Raw genomic sequence first — 17,147 nt, 5'->3', positions numbered from 1 at the left:
CCAGAGCCCGCCAACCTGCTGTTACCCGAGTCATTCTCAGGATTAAGCTCTCTAAAATCTCTTGATCTAAGTGATTGCAATTTGTCAGATGGACACTCCCTGATCTTAGTAGCTTATCCTCACTGCGGTCTCTGAATCTGAGCAAAACAATTTTACACGATTGCCTGATGCCATTTCACAACTTTCTATGCTTAAACTTCTTTGCTTGGATAATTGTAGCAAGCTTCAATCGTTGTCATGTCTTTCATTAAGTACGAAGTATGTAATGGCACGAGGATGTACTTCATTGGAAAATGATTCAAATAACTCTGTTGTCTGGAATTCGGGTGAAGCAGGATTGACTTTTATTAATTGCCTTAACTTTCTTGAGGATGAAGAAGGAAAAATCACCGAGGTTTTTTGCTGGACAGCTTGCTCGAGAATGGAGGCAAAATAATTGAGAATTCTTTGCCAGATATACACTTCCAGCCATTGTGGCAAAGTTACATGGAGGTTTTCCTCTCGCAAACATGCATGCATTGAAAACATCTTTTTACACTTTTTTTTAATAATTTGAACATCTTTTTACTTTTGCATTAATATTTTACAGGATCATATTCGTGAAAGTGAAGAATTTTATAGCGTGTTAAATCAAATTGAAATTCCAACGTGGTTCGACCATGACCACGGACCATCAGAATCGTGGGTCGTCATATGATCATATGTTTCAATCCCGCTACATCAGTATAATGCACATCAGTATAATACTTTTGTACAGGAATTTCTCTATATCGGGTCATATGTTTCAATCCCGCTACATCAGTATGATACTAATTGGACAGGAATTGCTCTATGTGTTGATATTAAAGTCCAAAAAAATTTGAGCGAGGTTTCTCCTGGTGATCCTACAGATTTTCATGAGTTTCGTTTGGAATGCACGGTGGTCCTGAAGATTTTCCACGAAACTATAAGTTCCCTAGAGACAAAATTGATGTTGGCTCATTTGGAATTTGGCTATATATTTCGCATGTGAAGTTAGGAGTACTATTACATGGATGTGATGACATTAGGCCATTCATTAAAACCTACAGCCCAGATATTGAGATTAAAGGGTGTGGTGCACGTATACTCCATGAGCGAGATTTGGTACAATTTGTACAAATCTTAAGCCAACAAATTTTTGGGAACGGAAGATTTTTGGCGGGCTCATGAGGCGCCCCTCTCACAAGAATGAGCTGCCCCAGCCTCCCTCTGATGACCTCAGTAGACATCGTGAAGTTTTCAGGAAATATCATATGGGCAAGCCCAAAACCGTGATGACAAGGCGGAATCCGGTCCAATCCAATGCTATTGTAGGTGCCTACAATTCATCTCTAAACACCATATTTTTGTCACTTTTTTCTGTCATGATAGCTTAGTGAGTGTATGTATATTATCAATATACAACTTTTTGGTGTCCATATTTTTTAAAGGGTCTAAAATATTTTCGCACGTTAATCACAATTAATTTAAAAAAAAAAAAAAAAACTTTAAACAATTGGATCAAATAAGGAAAATAATGTTTTAAAGTTTTTCCTTTTGGTTATTATAAGGAAAAATTATATGTACTTGGGGAAAAGGGGATTGAACTCTAGAGACATTTAGAAATTATGATATGTAATTTTAGATAAGAAGAATGGCCTAATTTTACATTTTTCTGATAAAATAAATAAATAAATAAATCTACAGCTGATCTAAGACTTTGTTTGTTAGCATCATTTGAACTTCTGTTTGCAGGAAATTTCCCCAAACTTTTATTAGGCGTATTGCTAAACCATGAATGCACAATCATTTCCTCACTTTTGTATTTAAAACGATGGATAGTGAGTGGAACCAATAAGAAGTAAAATTCTTTTTTTTTTTTTTGATGAAAAACTCGTAACTTTATTAAGAAGAAGATAAATTCATTATATCATGATGACCTATGATGAATTCGTAACTTTTTTTGATTCTCTTATCTTCATCTATTTGGTGGGACTATTATCCCAAATTTGATGACCCATGATGTTAGATACTTAAGTCTGTTGGATGTTAGATACTCAATCAACTATGGTTCTTGACATTACATCATGGCTATTGGAATCATGTTTATTTATTTATTTCTTTCTTTTTCTTTTAAGGTGTGTACTTACTTCTTTGCTAACCAAAAAAGTGTGTAATTACTTCTATTTTTTTTGGACTTTGATTTTTTTCCCCGAGTATCTTATTTTAATGTACACACATGGCTCTCCAGATGCAACACAAATTTTCAAGGGGTAGTTCTTTTATGGCAGTCCTGTCCAAATAAAGCTTTGACAAGTGTGTCATATTTCCCCAAATATCTGGAAGCCTCTTAGAGTCTTGAACAGCCTGATAGAATGAGAACTTCAAGGGATTCTAATTTGATCTCGTGTGGAAGGTTCTTAAGACTTTCACAATCTTTTAGATTTAATAAAGTAAGATTTTTGAGAGCTCCAACTGATGGATGAACATTATACAGTCTTGTACAACCTTGAAAAGTCAAACTCCTAAGATTTTGAAATCCACTGGAATCAGGAGTCTTGATTAAGTTTTGAGAGTAACTAAGGTCTATAACTCTTAGCAGGTTCAAATTAGTCTAATCTATGAATTTATATATATATATATATATATATGGAGCGGTAAACCTGAAACGGTATACCGGTATTGACCGGTATTCGAAATATATTGTACCGTTGGTCAAACCGGTATAGCCTCTAGATGATATTGACTCCTTTGATTTGGGGCTATTTATTAATGAACTGTATCGCTTTTATAGAAAATTGAAAAAATTGTTAATTTTTTTTTTTTTTACTTTTTTCATTAAAAATTTTATTTTCTTATAATTTTATTTTTAAAAAAAATAGTTTACTAACAAATGACATTAAGACATCCGTTAACAAAAATCTTACAAAAAATTCAAAAGGAAATTTCAAATGCTTATTTTGTTGGCTACCCAACCATGATGGATGGAGTTTAGCCCATTAACCCATGGGTCTTCGGCCTGCGTTGACGTTGATGCATGTGTCCCATGAAAGCCTAACCATTCACATTGAGGTTTTATTATAGCAAAATGTTATTTTAGTTATAAGGAAAAAAAAAGAAAAAAAAAGAAAAAAAAAGAAAAAGAAAAAAGAGCTACATCGAGAGTGCTAAAATTAATTTTTTTTTTTTTTTTTTTAGTTTTGAGCTATAGTAAACTATTACTAGTAGTAATTACTGTAACTCAACTGCTATTGTCATTTATTGTTTTTTATTCTCTCTCTCTCTCTCAGATTTCTTCTCCTCTGCTTTCAGTCTTGCTGTTATGGTTCCAGACTTCCACTTGAGTTTATTTTACCCATTTGTCTTATTTTTTTCATTGGGTGGTCCGCTATTTGGGTCAAGTTCGTAATATATGTCTTTGTCCTTTGAGCACAATGACATTGTTTTAGTTTTACTAAAGAGAATTCCTCACTCTTTCTATATATTTCTTTTCAAATTAGCTTTATTATTATTTATTTTTTGCATGCCTATATTTTAGAGTTTATAGTTGGCCCTCCTCAAATTTTGGATTAGTCCAAATAGCCCAGAAGAAACTAATCACTTAACCATTTCTTTGGACCCATGGCTCCTCCATAGTCCAAATACAACACAACAAAAAATCCACAAATCACCAATATCATAATTCAATAACTCATAACCAAAAAAATCTCATAGAAAAAAAAATTCCCTTACGGGGGTGACAATAATTTATACAAAATTTTAATTGATTTATAAATTATGGAAAAGTCAATTACAATATTTAAATTTTTTTCAAAAGATAAAATGCAAAATTCTTTTAGAAACCAATATTGATGATGTAGCATTGCCAACTCTTAATATTAGTATTTCAATTTTTTAAAATCCTCAAACAAAGTTTTGAAAACTTCATTAGTGTGATTTTTAGTTGCATCCAAAAGTATGGGTTTATTATATTTGTGAGTCGGTCAATGTGATAAAATCAACATATTAATTCCAATTATCCAAAATTTGGAGATCCAAAATCCTCTTCTTTTTTTATTCTTCTTCGAAAAGGTTTGAATATCTAATTGTAACTTTCAACTTTTTTTGTTCATATTATTTCCTTCTTGACTTAAATATTTGTGGTAATAAAGTGCAATTGTTTTATCTACCATGATTTTTTTTTAATAAACCATGTCACTTGAAATTTTTTTAGTTCATGCTTTCCCCCCCTTAGGTTCAAATCCTAGTTCCGTCCTGGCTCCACATGAAAGGTTGCTTGAGCTTGCGTAAAGGGTTAATATATATATATTATATATATATACATTATAACCCTACTACTTGAGTTTAGTTGGAAGATGGAAAAGGCTAAGAANTTAATTCCAATTATCCAAAATTTGGAGATCCAAAATCCTCTTCTTTTTTTATTCTTCTTCGAAAAGGTTTGAATATCTAATTGTAACTTTCAACTTTTTTTGTTCATATTATTTCCTTCTTGACTTAAATATTTGTGGTAATAAAGTGCAATTGTTTTATCTACCATGATTTTTTTTTAATAAACCATGTCACTTGAAATTTTTTTAGTTCATGCTTTCCCCCCCTTAGGTTCAAATCCTAGTTCCGTCCTGGCTCCACATGAAAGGTTGCTTGAGCTTGCGTAAAGGGTTATATATATATATATATATATATATACATTATAACCCTACTACTTGAGTTTAGTTGGAAGATGGAAAAGGCTAAGAAAATGAAAATTTTATATATATATATATATATATATATATATATATATATATATATATATATATATATGGGGGGGGGGGGGGGGTCACCCCTTAGTGGATCCGTCCCTGTGTGGAGCTCTTTTAAATTACATAACTCGCCAATCTCTTTTGGCAAGCGTGTAATGCTTAGGCAATCAGATATGTCGAGAAGTCTTAACTTATAGAGGCTTTTGATTGATTCTGGCAACTTAGATAAATCAGTACAGGACCTAAGCCTGAGAACTTCTAAATTCACTAGCTTTCCAATTCCTTTAGGAAGTGAAGACAGTTGATGACAATTGGTGATAATGAGTTTTTTTAGGAGGATAACATCACATAGCACTGCAGGCAATTCCACAAGATCATTGCAATAGTCAATGTTTATCTCCATTAGATTTGGCAATGCATCTGAAACTTGGACAGTACAATTCTCAAAAGCTTGACCAATATTACACAAGAACAAGGATATTTTCTTCAAACTCTTCAACAATACAGGGGCCTTGCAAAGGGAAGGGATTGAAACCTTTTCCAATCTGATTGTCTTTAAATTGGATAGAGAATTGAGCAGTTGAAAATTTCTTAATTCAGTAGGAAAGAAACCATAATTAGTGATTATCAAAACCTTGAGATTATCCATCTTATCCACAAACTCAGGTAAGCTGTAATTCTTTGTCTGGAAGTTCAGAACTAGAACCTCAACTTTGGGTGCTTGAATGTTGCACCAAGTTGACAAGAACGATTCATCTGCAAAAAGTATTATATACGATGTGAGAGGGCACTCAACATGTACTGTGTGCACGCGTGTTTATGCATGTGTGTGATAGAGGGAAACATGAACAAACCAGTTGAGATTGATAACAAGCGGGCATTGATGGGTTGCTGATCCTGTTCTGTGCACCAACTTGGTAGAGAGTTTCCAATTATGTCCATAATCAATCTTTGCCTTTGTCCTTCTGGCCCCTGGCGGCTTTCGAATATAGCAAGCTCTCTAAGAAGATCATGCTGTGTGACAGTCTTCATCTATATATTACTAAAAGTTGAAGCGTAGCATTTATTATTGCTACACTCCAGTTGAGCCACATAAGCATCCATCTCATTATCATTTTCTTTCCAATTTTCTTATAATTTTTTTTAACATTTACTTTTTATTTTATTTTAATATTTACACTTTTTCCAACATTTCTCCATCCTTATCTTTTCATCTCCCCACTACCCTCTACATAAATATTATTCTTCTTCTTTTCATCTCCCCACTACCCTCTACATAACTATTATTCTTCTTCTTTCTCTTCATCTTCCTTTATTTTGTCTCTTCTTATTCACATTGTCTTACTATAAATTGGTAACTATCTATTCCATTCTATGCATGGTTTTCTCTCATAAAAACGGTTCTCTCTCTCTCTCTCTCTCTCTCTCTCTCTCTCTCTCTCAATTTTTCTATGAATTTTTTATATTCTATTTATGCCAAATTACTAATCTTTGGGAATCCTTTCTTTTCTTTTTTTCTTCTTTGTTTTTCTACACTAGAATCATTATGCTCATTTCTCACTTAATTTAATCAAGTAGTTTGCAGGAATTCAAAAAAAGGTTCTCTCTCTCTTTCTCTCTCAATTTTCGATGAATTTTTTTATACATTCTTCTATTTATGCCAAATTACTAATCTTTGGGAATTATTATTATTTTTTCTCTACACTAGAATCATTATGCTCATTTTCTCACTTAATTTAATCGGGTAGTTTGTAGGAATTCAAGTAAAGCTAGACAATAAGGAATTTTACGGCATTGGAGAACGCCTAAATATATACCAGCCAAAAGTTGAAAGTTAGCAAATTAGTGGAGCTATGATTAAGCTTCAAATGGGATTGATGGTATTGCCAATGTTCTTTAATTAGCATTCTTATTTATATTTCTCTATTTATGTTTCCTAGAATTAGTATTAGTCTCATTTTTATTTTCTTTATTATATTCTAGGTAAACCAAGAGTTCTTTAAAACTCCACATTGGTTATGCCATTTAGATTTGTTTTTTAAATTGTTTTTTTTTTCTCTTTAATTGTTAAATGTTACCCTTTTATTGCTCTTTCTTATAACTCTAATTAATTTTGATGGTTCTTTTTTTTTTTTTTTGGTTAGTTAAGGTCGATGGTTCTTTCTTACAGAGAAAAGAAAAAATTGTAAACAATTGAATTCTGTATAAACTTGTACCTAAAGGGGACAGGAGCCTTTGTTTATTTGATTAGAGACAATATATTAAAGGGGCATATCCTTTGGCCATTGCATTGCATTTCTTAGAGGTTAAAAGATAAAGCTTGTCATTATAGGAAAAATTTTGGGTGGGGATAATGGCGTCATTTTGTTTGCTCTAAGAGTAACAAAAGATCCTATTATAAAGGAAGCTCACAATCATATCACATGCTTATTACACAAACCTTGAGCACAACCCATTATTCTCTCTCACCATGTTTCTACTACATTTGCATTTAGCAACCTAAGATTAGAATTTATTCCCAATAGAAGACTTGTAGAATCATTCAGTTTTTATAAGAAACTAGCCGCAGGCTCACACGATGCATGGGAATATAAATATTATGCAGTGAAGTGTAATATACAAAAAGTAACAATTACTTCAAGCATTGTCTTTTTTTTTTTTTTTTTTTTTTTTTAAAAAGAAAGAAGATTTTTACACTTTCTTTTTTTTAATCTTTTTATCTCTACAAATATATCATTTTAATATTTTTTGTGTATTTCATTAATAATTTTTAAGGTGAACCATATTCTTCTAACTTTGTTGTAGTGTGTTACATTTGCTTAATATACAACTCATCTCTTAAGGAATAAGGAAATTATCATAATAATAAAAAATCATCACAAAATTACAGTGTTAACTTAACCAAAATTAAAATAAAACTAAAGAAAAAAAAAAAAATAGATTTTATAATAATTTATAAGTCAAAAAATTGGCAGGCATATTCAAATTTCTATTTCCAAAAACAACTAAGTATTAATCCAAACCAAAATTCAATCAAAATTATAAAAGGGAAAGAACAAAATCCTAAAACACATAAATAAAAAAAAAAAAAACCATCAATCTTAATTTGAGTTATAAGAAAGAACAAAAATCTTTTATGTGCAATTGTTCTCTTTATTGGTATTTATTGTTATATATTTTATTTTTATTTTTTTTTTCTTCTCATCTTATGTTGTTCAACATTTAAATTCAGTCACATCTTCTACACCATTAAATTATTTATATTTTCTCTCTTTTTTTATTTTTAATAATTAAATATGGAATATTTTATTTAAATAATAAAATTATCCTTAAAAATTGTACTTTTTTTTTTATTTTACATTTACACTTTGTCCAAGCTTTTTCCTTACCTTTATCTTTTCATCTCCCCACTACCTTCTACCTTAATATCACTATTCATCTCCCCACATCTTCCATATCATTAAATTATTTATATTTTTCTCTCCTTTTTATTTAAAAAATTAAAAATTAAAAATTATACTTAATTTCAATAAATAAAAGTATCATCATAAAGTGGAGTAATACTAGGGACACACTCATTCTCAAACCCAATACATCAAAGAAAAAATATAATACAAAACGAATGCCAATTGGGAAACACTAAATTAAAAAAAGAATAATGAGGATATCAAACCAAATTTAATATAAAGAAACTAATAGTTATGGATATACTAACTTAAGGGTAGCAAAATTAAATGAAAAAAAAAAAACTACAATGCATATTTGATGCAATAAAATCATCATCAAATTTTGGAAAACAGCAGGTTGCCTTTGGAGAGAGAGAGAGAGAGAGAGAGAGAGAGAGAGAGAGAGAGATGGTAAAGAAAAAAAAAATCAAATGTCAATTAGTAACTATTAATTGGAAAACAAAGAGGTTGTAAGGAAAAGTAAAAATAAAAATAAATATAACCAATATGGAGAACATTAAAAACTTTACAATGCAATAAAATCAACTGTTACATTCACTTAAAAAATTGAATCAATAATCAATAATTATACACAATCATAGCAATTAAACTCTAATTCATAACTAAAAGGAGATGTTCTCATGTAATAATAGAAATTACATAAGAAATAAAGTTAGAAAATTTTAAAATCCCTTTTTGGACATTTCATTTAACTTTATATATATATATATATATATATATATGTAATCTTCATACACAATTACATTTAAAAATCTAATAAACAATGTTACATCTCATTTAACACCTCTGTTATGAAAATCATTAGCCAGTAATATATGATAATAGTAAAAAACGTTATAAATGAAATTATGAAAAAAAAAAAAGTGATAAAACTAATTAGCTACTATCGTTATGAAGTAGTAGTTTATGATTTTACGCATTTAAAGAAGTGGAATATATAGAGTTTACTTAAGGTATATGTAAAGATTCACATTAAAAAAAAGATATGTAAAGGTTAAAAAAAATATATTCTATAAATAAATAAAAAGGTATATGTAAGGTTTTTAATAACTTAAAAGAAAATGAAAAATCAATTATTAACAATAACAACAACATCAACAACGACACCAACAACAACGATAATAATAATAATAATAATAATAATAAAAATAAAATATTCACATTAAAAAAAAGATATGTAAAGATTAAAAAAGAGTATATTCTATAAATAAATAAAATGGTATATGTAAGGTTTTTATTAACTTAAAAAAAAATGAAAAATCAATTATTAACAACAACAACAACAACAACAACAACAATAATAATAATAATATAGGGGTAATTACATTCCCCTTCTTTGAGTTTTAAAGAAATGACACTCTACCCCAAACTTGAAAGGAAAAAATATTTTCACCCTTTACATTTGTTTAACCAAATATTGTTAAATTAATATTAAAATATTGTGTACTAAACTGCCTGTGCTTAAGGTAGGTTCCAAAATTATTCTTAATTTTAAAATTAAATTCTCTTATTTTAAAATTTTAAATTAAGGTGTATTTCAAAATATTAAGTAATGTCTTTTGCTTCTTCTTCTTCTTTTTTTCCCTTTTCTTTTCCCAATGAGTTATGGAGAGATTTGTCATTTCTAATCTTTTGATATTTTATAAATTTGTATTTTAATTCTAAAGTTATGAGTAATGTCTTTACTAACCATGGTTAAACATTTATAAACAATTCTTAAATAAATTTAAAATATTTTGTTATTAATATAAGCAAAATGGGAGAGTGTTATTACTTATTACCCCAAATATATTTAATAAGATCACCCTAAAAAAAAAAATTATCTCGCACAATGCGCGGGTCTACGACTAGTTATAATAATTGTTGATCTCACTTGCATCTTTCCTGGTGAATGGGCAAAAATTAGGAGTTAGAAGATTCAAATTCTTTCTTCAAATGCGAAAAGTACATCTCAACTAATCTATAATAAACTATTATTTCCATAAGAAGCTAATTAAGTTGTAAGACATTAAAATAAGTTGTGCCTTAGGCTGTGCACGCTACAAGAATATTAGACCATCAAAATTAAGAGTCAGAATACCTTATCATCACAAGATTAGCCAAATTCCGGGTGGTGAGTTCATATAATTTGGCAACGGCATCAATGCCATCTTCATCAAGTTTATATAGTTCTGCCCACATATCAATGAGGGCAAGAACAGGTATCCTTTGGTCTTCATGAAATGAACCAAGATCCATGAAACATTCTTTGAAAATGACTTCATGATCTGAAAATTCTAGGCTTCTTCGGAGACATTCAAGCAGATTAGAACTATAATTGAAAATAGAATGACCGTTAGAAAATTTCCTAGCTCTACTGTACCAAGCCTCTACAGGCTTCCCACAGAGTAATCTGCCATTCACTCTGAGGGCTAGTGGGAACCCCCTAGAGCCTCTCACTATCTGCAATTTAAGGAAGTAAATAAAATCAGTTTTAGTTTGGAGGGTACAGGGTCAATGTAAGCAAATGCTATAGTTATTAAAAGTTTAAAACCACATTATTTGTTTGGAAATATGAAAATGAAGTTGAAGGATTTTGGGGACAATGGATTTAAAACAAAACAAGCAAGCTCAAATTTAAGTATAAGCATGGAAGCATGATTTTGACAGGTACATATGGTATTATGTAATAAGCAAGACCAAAACTAGAATTTATTTTTTCATTCATATGCATATACATAAGTACTTGCCTAATGGAGAAAATTATAAATAAATTAAGCATCCATATATATATATATATATGTCTCACAGATTGACAAAGCACCTTTTGGATAACTACAACTGGAATGTGAGAACTCCCATCTTGCAGTGATGCAGAGTGACGAAGCAGAGTCGTTGCATCTAAATCATTTAATGGCTTTAAGTTACACGTAAAACTAAATCCTGGAAATGAAGTTCTTTAAGTCACCAGAATATTGAAATTTGGCACATGTATCATTAACTTCTCAAGCCGAAATTCAGATCCTGACCACATCATCCAAGATCAATAATATAGGACTGGATCCAATTTGTGTCAACAGTTCCTGCAGCTGGTTAATTGCATCTTCATCACTTAGGAACTCAGGCTCCTGATGACATATATTATGAAATAGTCTTTGCAGAATGACCATCAGGTTGAGAGTTTTAGAAACGGGGACAAAAAAAATATAGTCCTCAAATTTGCCTATCCAAAAGAAACCTAGTTAGAAAGTTGCCACCAAGGCAAATTTCATTTGTTATAAAATTGTAAACAGAAAACATAGATAATAATGGTAAAGTCAAATGATGTGAATACATAATCCCAATCACAGCAAAGATTAAAAAAGAGCAAAAATAAATAAATTAATAAATATTTTTTTGAGAAACAACAACAATTCTTATGTAATGAGTATTTTTTTTAGTTTACATATTCTTTGTTACTATTTACTGCTCTTCTAAGGCAGTAGTTCTGAAGGATGAAATGTGCCAAAATACTGCTACTACTGTTGAAAGGGCTAAAACAACGTAATGAAACATATATTTATTTCAAACTGTAGTTTAATTTAACTTGCAGAAATTTGAATCTTCATGTGTGAATCCATTCTGTTCATTCCAATCACAGTCATGTATATGATGCTCAAGCAATAGTTCAATTTAAGATTCAGCAATGAATTACTTCTCTATGTATTTGTTTGTGGTAGTACCTAACAGTTTACTTTTACTTTAACAGACTAGTCTTTCTTTTCAACTTAAGAATATGGAAACACTTTCCAGTTATAAATTATATAAGACACACACAACAACAAAAACAAAAAAAATCAAATACCTTTAATTTCCTGGTCATGACCAAGCATTTTCACCAATGCAGTCTTTCCGCATCCTCCAGGAGCAGTCAGTAGAAGTTGCTGCTTCTTCGCCTTCAAAAGCTGAGTCTTTAACTCTTTCAAAGGCACATCCAGCCCAACAGTAAAATCCAGGGGTCTAGGAACTGAGCATGACAACCTACCTATCTTCAAGATGGGTGGCTTCATTTCCTCCCGAGTAGGTTTCCACTGCTCCAAAATCTGCAAAATATCTCCTCTATTCTGTGCTTGCATATGAACCTTACAGAACCACACAATGGCCTCATCCAACTTGATTAGTTTCTTGGAGTAAATGGGGTAAAATTTGTTCAACTCTCGGATTTCTGAGCAAATGTGAATGACCTGTTTGGCATCCTTCATTTTTTTTATCAAGCTCTGTGTTTCTTTTTCTGGGCAATCAAGTTTTTCGTTTATCTCTTCAACCACAGGTGCTAAAAGATCTAGATTGAATTCGAATTTTTTTTTAAAAAGATTTGAACGCGAGGACTTTGCTTCCCACATTCTTAACTGTGTCATGCAACACCTCAAATACTTCTCCGAACGTTGCTTCCGGAAAGGCCCCTCCAACAAATGGTGCTGCCATTAGAAAAGAAACCAAAGATGACAAAGCAATTTAGATCTCTTACTCTTCTATATCTCTTGATCAGTATCCTTGTGCTGATAAGGAAACGGAGCAGAGAATCAAAGCAAACCATTTGAGATGAAAGATGAATGCAAAGGGGATTAGAAGACTAAACTCTGAAGTAATAAATATAAGTAGGACAGAGGATTTTTATTCAAAATATTCTATCCTACTTTCTACGTTCCACTTCATATAAGAAGGAAAGCAATACTAAGCACATAGAGTTCGTTGTTTTATCAAGTATAGACTTTCTTTTTTTCTTTTTTTTTAAATCAAGTATAGACTTAAAAGGGAAGCAAGCTGTAAAACATAGGGTATATATTGTTCATATGTTAGTGCCTTAAACATTCTTTATGATAAGTAATGCTTTGTTAGATATACTAAATATTATCAGTATAATATACTATAGGCTAAAAGTTCGGTCTTATACATGGTGATTGTGTCATATGCTAATTGTGAATTATCATCCTCTAAAGTTCTTAGGGAAACTTCACAAAATTCTTAAAATTCTATCCATTCAAAACATTGATGTCGTGATTAAATCAAATCTCATTTCTAAATTAATTGATAGTATTTTAAGAACTTTATGGTGGAGGTACACTAAAAACTATAGAAGATGTACAACAACAAATGCTTAATAATTCTGTCATTTCCTCCGCACATGATTCCATTCCAACTAGTCCAATAAGTTCCTTAGTAAAAGTAGAGAATTTACCATATAATTCACGATGTATGTCTCCACTGATACGCTGGATAACTGTTGATTCAGATCTGTAACAAAGGAAAATAATTTTGAAGAGGCAGTGATAGGCATAAGAGATGAAAATAACTCAAGGTTTCTTACTATTTTTAGTCAGCAACCAAAAGGATTAGACATGAAGAACAATAAAAGGAAGAAAATAGAAAGGTGGGAAAACTTAGGATGTTTGATAGTGAGGAGGCAGGCCCGAACCCACTAAAATTACCCCCAGCGTAAAAATGCTGCATTTTCCCATAAGTAGGGAGTATAACTTGAGCAAATATAAACCTTTTCTTGTCTTATTGCCATTTGTATTCTTATCTGAAATTGAGTTTTTAGCCTTTTGGATAGATTATTATTTGTTGATATTAGATATCTTTCTAGTTTACTTATTCATATGTTGTTTGCTTGTTATGAGTTATGACTAACTAATTGGTAACCTGTGCAAATGCAGAGGCACCATTTCTTTATTTACTGGCCAAAGTTTGGTTGAATTCATTTGATTTTTCATTCTAATTAATATTTAATGACATCTTAAATGTGTATTTAAAAAAGTTCACTAAAAGCATTGTTAATTTAATGATAAAGATTTCATATATTTTCATGAATTACATTTCACAGATTTAAGAGTAATATATATTACACGTATAAACATAAAAATATAATAATTATTGAGTTTTAGAGGGAGTATAATTTGAAAACTGATATTTAATTAATCTAACACTTACAGATGGCATGATCTATATTGATTAGGAATCCTAAAAACATGTAAAAAAAAGTCTATTAGCTAGGTGTGTGTCTATAAATATATATATATATATATATATATCATCATGCTTGTTTTCAACCTAAATTGATGATACTATATAATAATATCAATTACTACGAAAATGTTTAAGGAAAAATACTCATAGGATGATTATGCCTTCAAGGAAAATGCTCCACTTGGGGTTTATTTGTTTGCAGTCTTGTGGAATAAAAATAGTGTAAAATAGTCAAGAAAAACCCATAATTTAAAGACATGGTTTTAATGGAATAAAATGACAATTTTTGAACTAAATGGATTAAAATCATAATTCATCAAAGTTACCGGGTGTAAAATGTGTTTTTCTCAAAAAATAAAGAGAGTAAATGATTTTTTTTTTTTTTTTTTTGGCAAAGGTTAGCTCAATGGATCTACCAAAGAAACTTTGAAAAGCCAGGGGGCATGGCCCCCCAACCCCCTTAGCTTAGCTTTGTCTTTGTTAATTGGGTTACATTGAATCCCCTAGTTGTAACTATAAAATTATCAAAAAAAAGTGTCCTGTACTCAGTTTGATTTGAAACATTAAAAATTAACAATAAAAATTTCATGTTGAGTCAGTCAAATATTACTGTATTAGTCTGATAATTAGAGATAATTTGAAGAAAGTGACTATCCAAGGTTGGTACTACCATATTTGCTTAGAATTTATCAAAAGGTATAATTTTTTGTAACTTCTTTTATTTTAAATTTGTGATAAAACCCTGAAGACTGAGTTCTTTAAAAAAAAAAAAAGCTAGGATTCAATTTTATATTTGCAAAAGAAAAGAATAAAAAATACTAACTGAGACAAAAATCAAATATCCAAACAGACATCTATTCAAAGCAGAAAAGGAAGACTTACATGCTGTCTTTTACATCAAACCCAGCAATACTGCTCACACATTTCAAAGCATTTTTCCACGTTTGTATCTTCTCATTCGTAACTCTGGAGTCCATTTTATGTTTAGTAAGAGTCAGCATGCGTACCTTGTCATCACAAGATTAGCCAGATTCCGAGAGGTGAGTTCATGTAAAATGGCAATGGCATCAATGCCATCTTCATCGTGTTTATATAATTCTTGCCACACATCAATGAGGGCAAGAACAGGGATCCTTTGGTCTTCACGAAATGAACCTAGATCCATAAAACACTCCTTTAATTTTTCCTCATCAACTGAAAATTCTAGGCTTTTTAAAGACAATGAAGCAGATCAGAACTAGAATTGAAGATAGAATGACCACTAGACCATTTCTACCTCTACCGCGCCAAGCCTCTACAGGCATCCCACAGAGTGATTTGCCATTCACTTTGAGGGCTAATGGGAACCCCCCACAGCCTCTCACTATCTGCAATTTAAGGAACCAAATAAAATTCAGTTATAGTCATTCAAAATTCAAACCACATGAATTCAAAACAAAACAAGCAAGTTCAATTCTAAGTATTAGTTTGAAAGCATGATTTTGGCCAGTACATATGATATCATATATGTACTCATCAACACCAAAACTAGAATGTATTTCTTCATTCATATGCATAACATAAATACTTACTTTACCCAATGGCAAAAAGTGTAAATAAAATTAAGCACATTGCATCCGTATGTATCACATTTACAAAGCACTTTTTTGATAACTTCAACTGAAATATGAGAAATCCCATCTTGCAGTGATGCTGAGTGACGTAGCAGAGTCGTTGCATCTTCATCATTTAATGGTTTTAAGTTGTATGTAAAGCTATATCCTGGAAGTGCAGTTCTCGAGGTCACCAGAATATTGTAATTTGGCATATCAAACTTAAGCTTCTCAAGACAGAATTCTGATCCAGACCAGACAACATCCAAGATCAATAATATAGGATTTGATCCAATTTGGGTTAGTCATTCTCGTAGCTGGTTGATTGCATCTTCATCTCTTTGGAATCGGGGCACCTGACCACTTATACATTGATATAGTCTTCGCGCAACGTCCATTAGGTTGAAAGTTTTAAATTTGCCTACCCAAAAACAATTTAGTTAGAAAGCATATTTCATTTCTCATAACATTTTAAACTGAAAACATAGATAATAACGGCGGTCTGATGAAGTGAATTACACACAATTTCAGTCACGACAAAGATTAAGAAATTATATATATCTTACATTTTCTTTGTTACTACTCTTCTAAGGCAATAAATCTTAAGGATGAAATGGGCCAAAAGCAGTGCTAGACTTTTGAAAGGGCTAAAAAAATAATGAACATAATTAGTGAAGGCCTATAATATCTTACCAAATCCTAGTAAGACATAAATTTGTTTCAAACTGTATTTTAATTTCACTTACAGAAATTTAATTCTTCATGTGTGAATGCATTGCAATCCCATTTATTCCCATTATAGTCATGCATATGATATTCAAATTTCAAGCAATAGTTCAATTTAAGGTTCAACAGTGAAATTTGTCAAGAATTCAACTGAAGAACCATTTGATTTGAAGAAATTTGATTTTGCTGGTTGTGATATAAATGATTGTAGCTTAAGACTATCAAGTATTTTACTGCAAGTCGTTCTATGCATTCTGTGTAATGTTTATACGTGTGTGTTTTCAAATCAATGAAGGTCTTGTCAATTACTTCTTTAGATAATTTTTTTTAAATAAAATTAAATTTTGTGAAGAAACATAATTTTCAAAGTAATTTAATGGATCATAATTGAATTTTTTTTTTCTTTATATTGTTGTCTATAGGTTTTCAGCCAAACGGTCAAGCTCCAATTTCTTCCACTGATAGGCCTTTGACCCCTCAAATTCAAGCTAATGGAATTGACGTTCAGCCTTCACTCCTCCAAGGCGGCTAAGCATAGAGGAAATTCCTCAAATTGTAAATGATTTTAGACTTGCTGCAAAATGCTATGAAGCTTACTGACGTGGAATTGTTTTTAAGGTAATAAAAAAGTT

At 30.8% G+C, this 17,147-nt stretch overlaps 1 pseudogene; it reads right to left on the bottom strand.

Annotated features, from left to right (window-relative positions):
* Window positions 1-1,064: 1,064 nt before the first annotated feature.
* On the bottom strand, window positions 1,065-16,161 carry LOC136068958 (probable disease resistance protein At5g66900; annotated as a pseudogene).
* Between the last annotated feature and the right edge of the window lie 986 nt (window positions 16,162-17,147).

This window comes from Quercus suber, unplaced genomic scaffold (assembly GCF_002906115.3).
Source record: "Quercus suber isolate HL8 unplaced genomic scaffold, Cork oak 2.0 scaffold_2, whole genome shotgun sequence".
NCBI classification, from domain to species: domain Eukaryota; kingdom Viridiplantae; phylum Streptophyta; class Magnoliopsida; order Fagales; family Fagaceae; genus Quercus; species Quercus suber.
The sequence above is the reverse complement of the archived record's forward strand: the minus strand, read 5'-3'. Positions and strand labels throughout refer to the sequence as shown.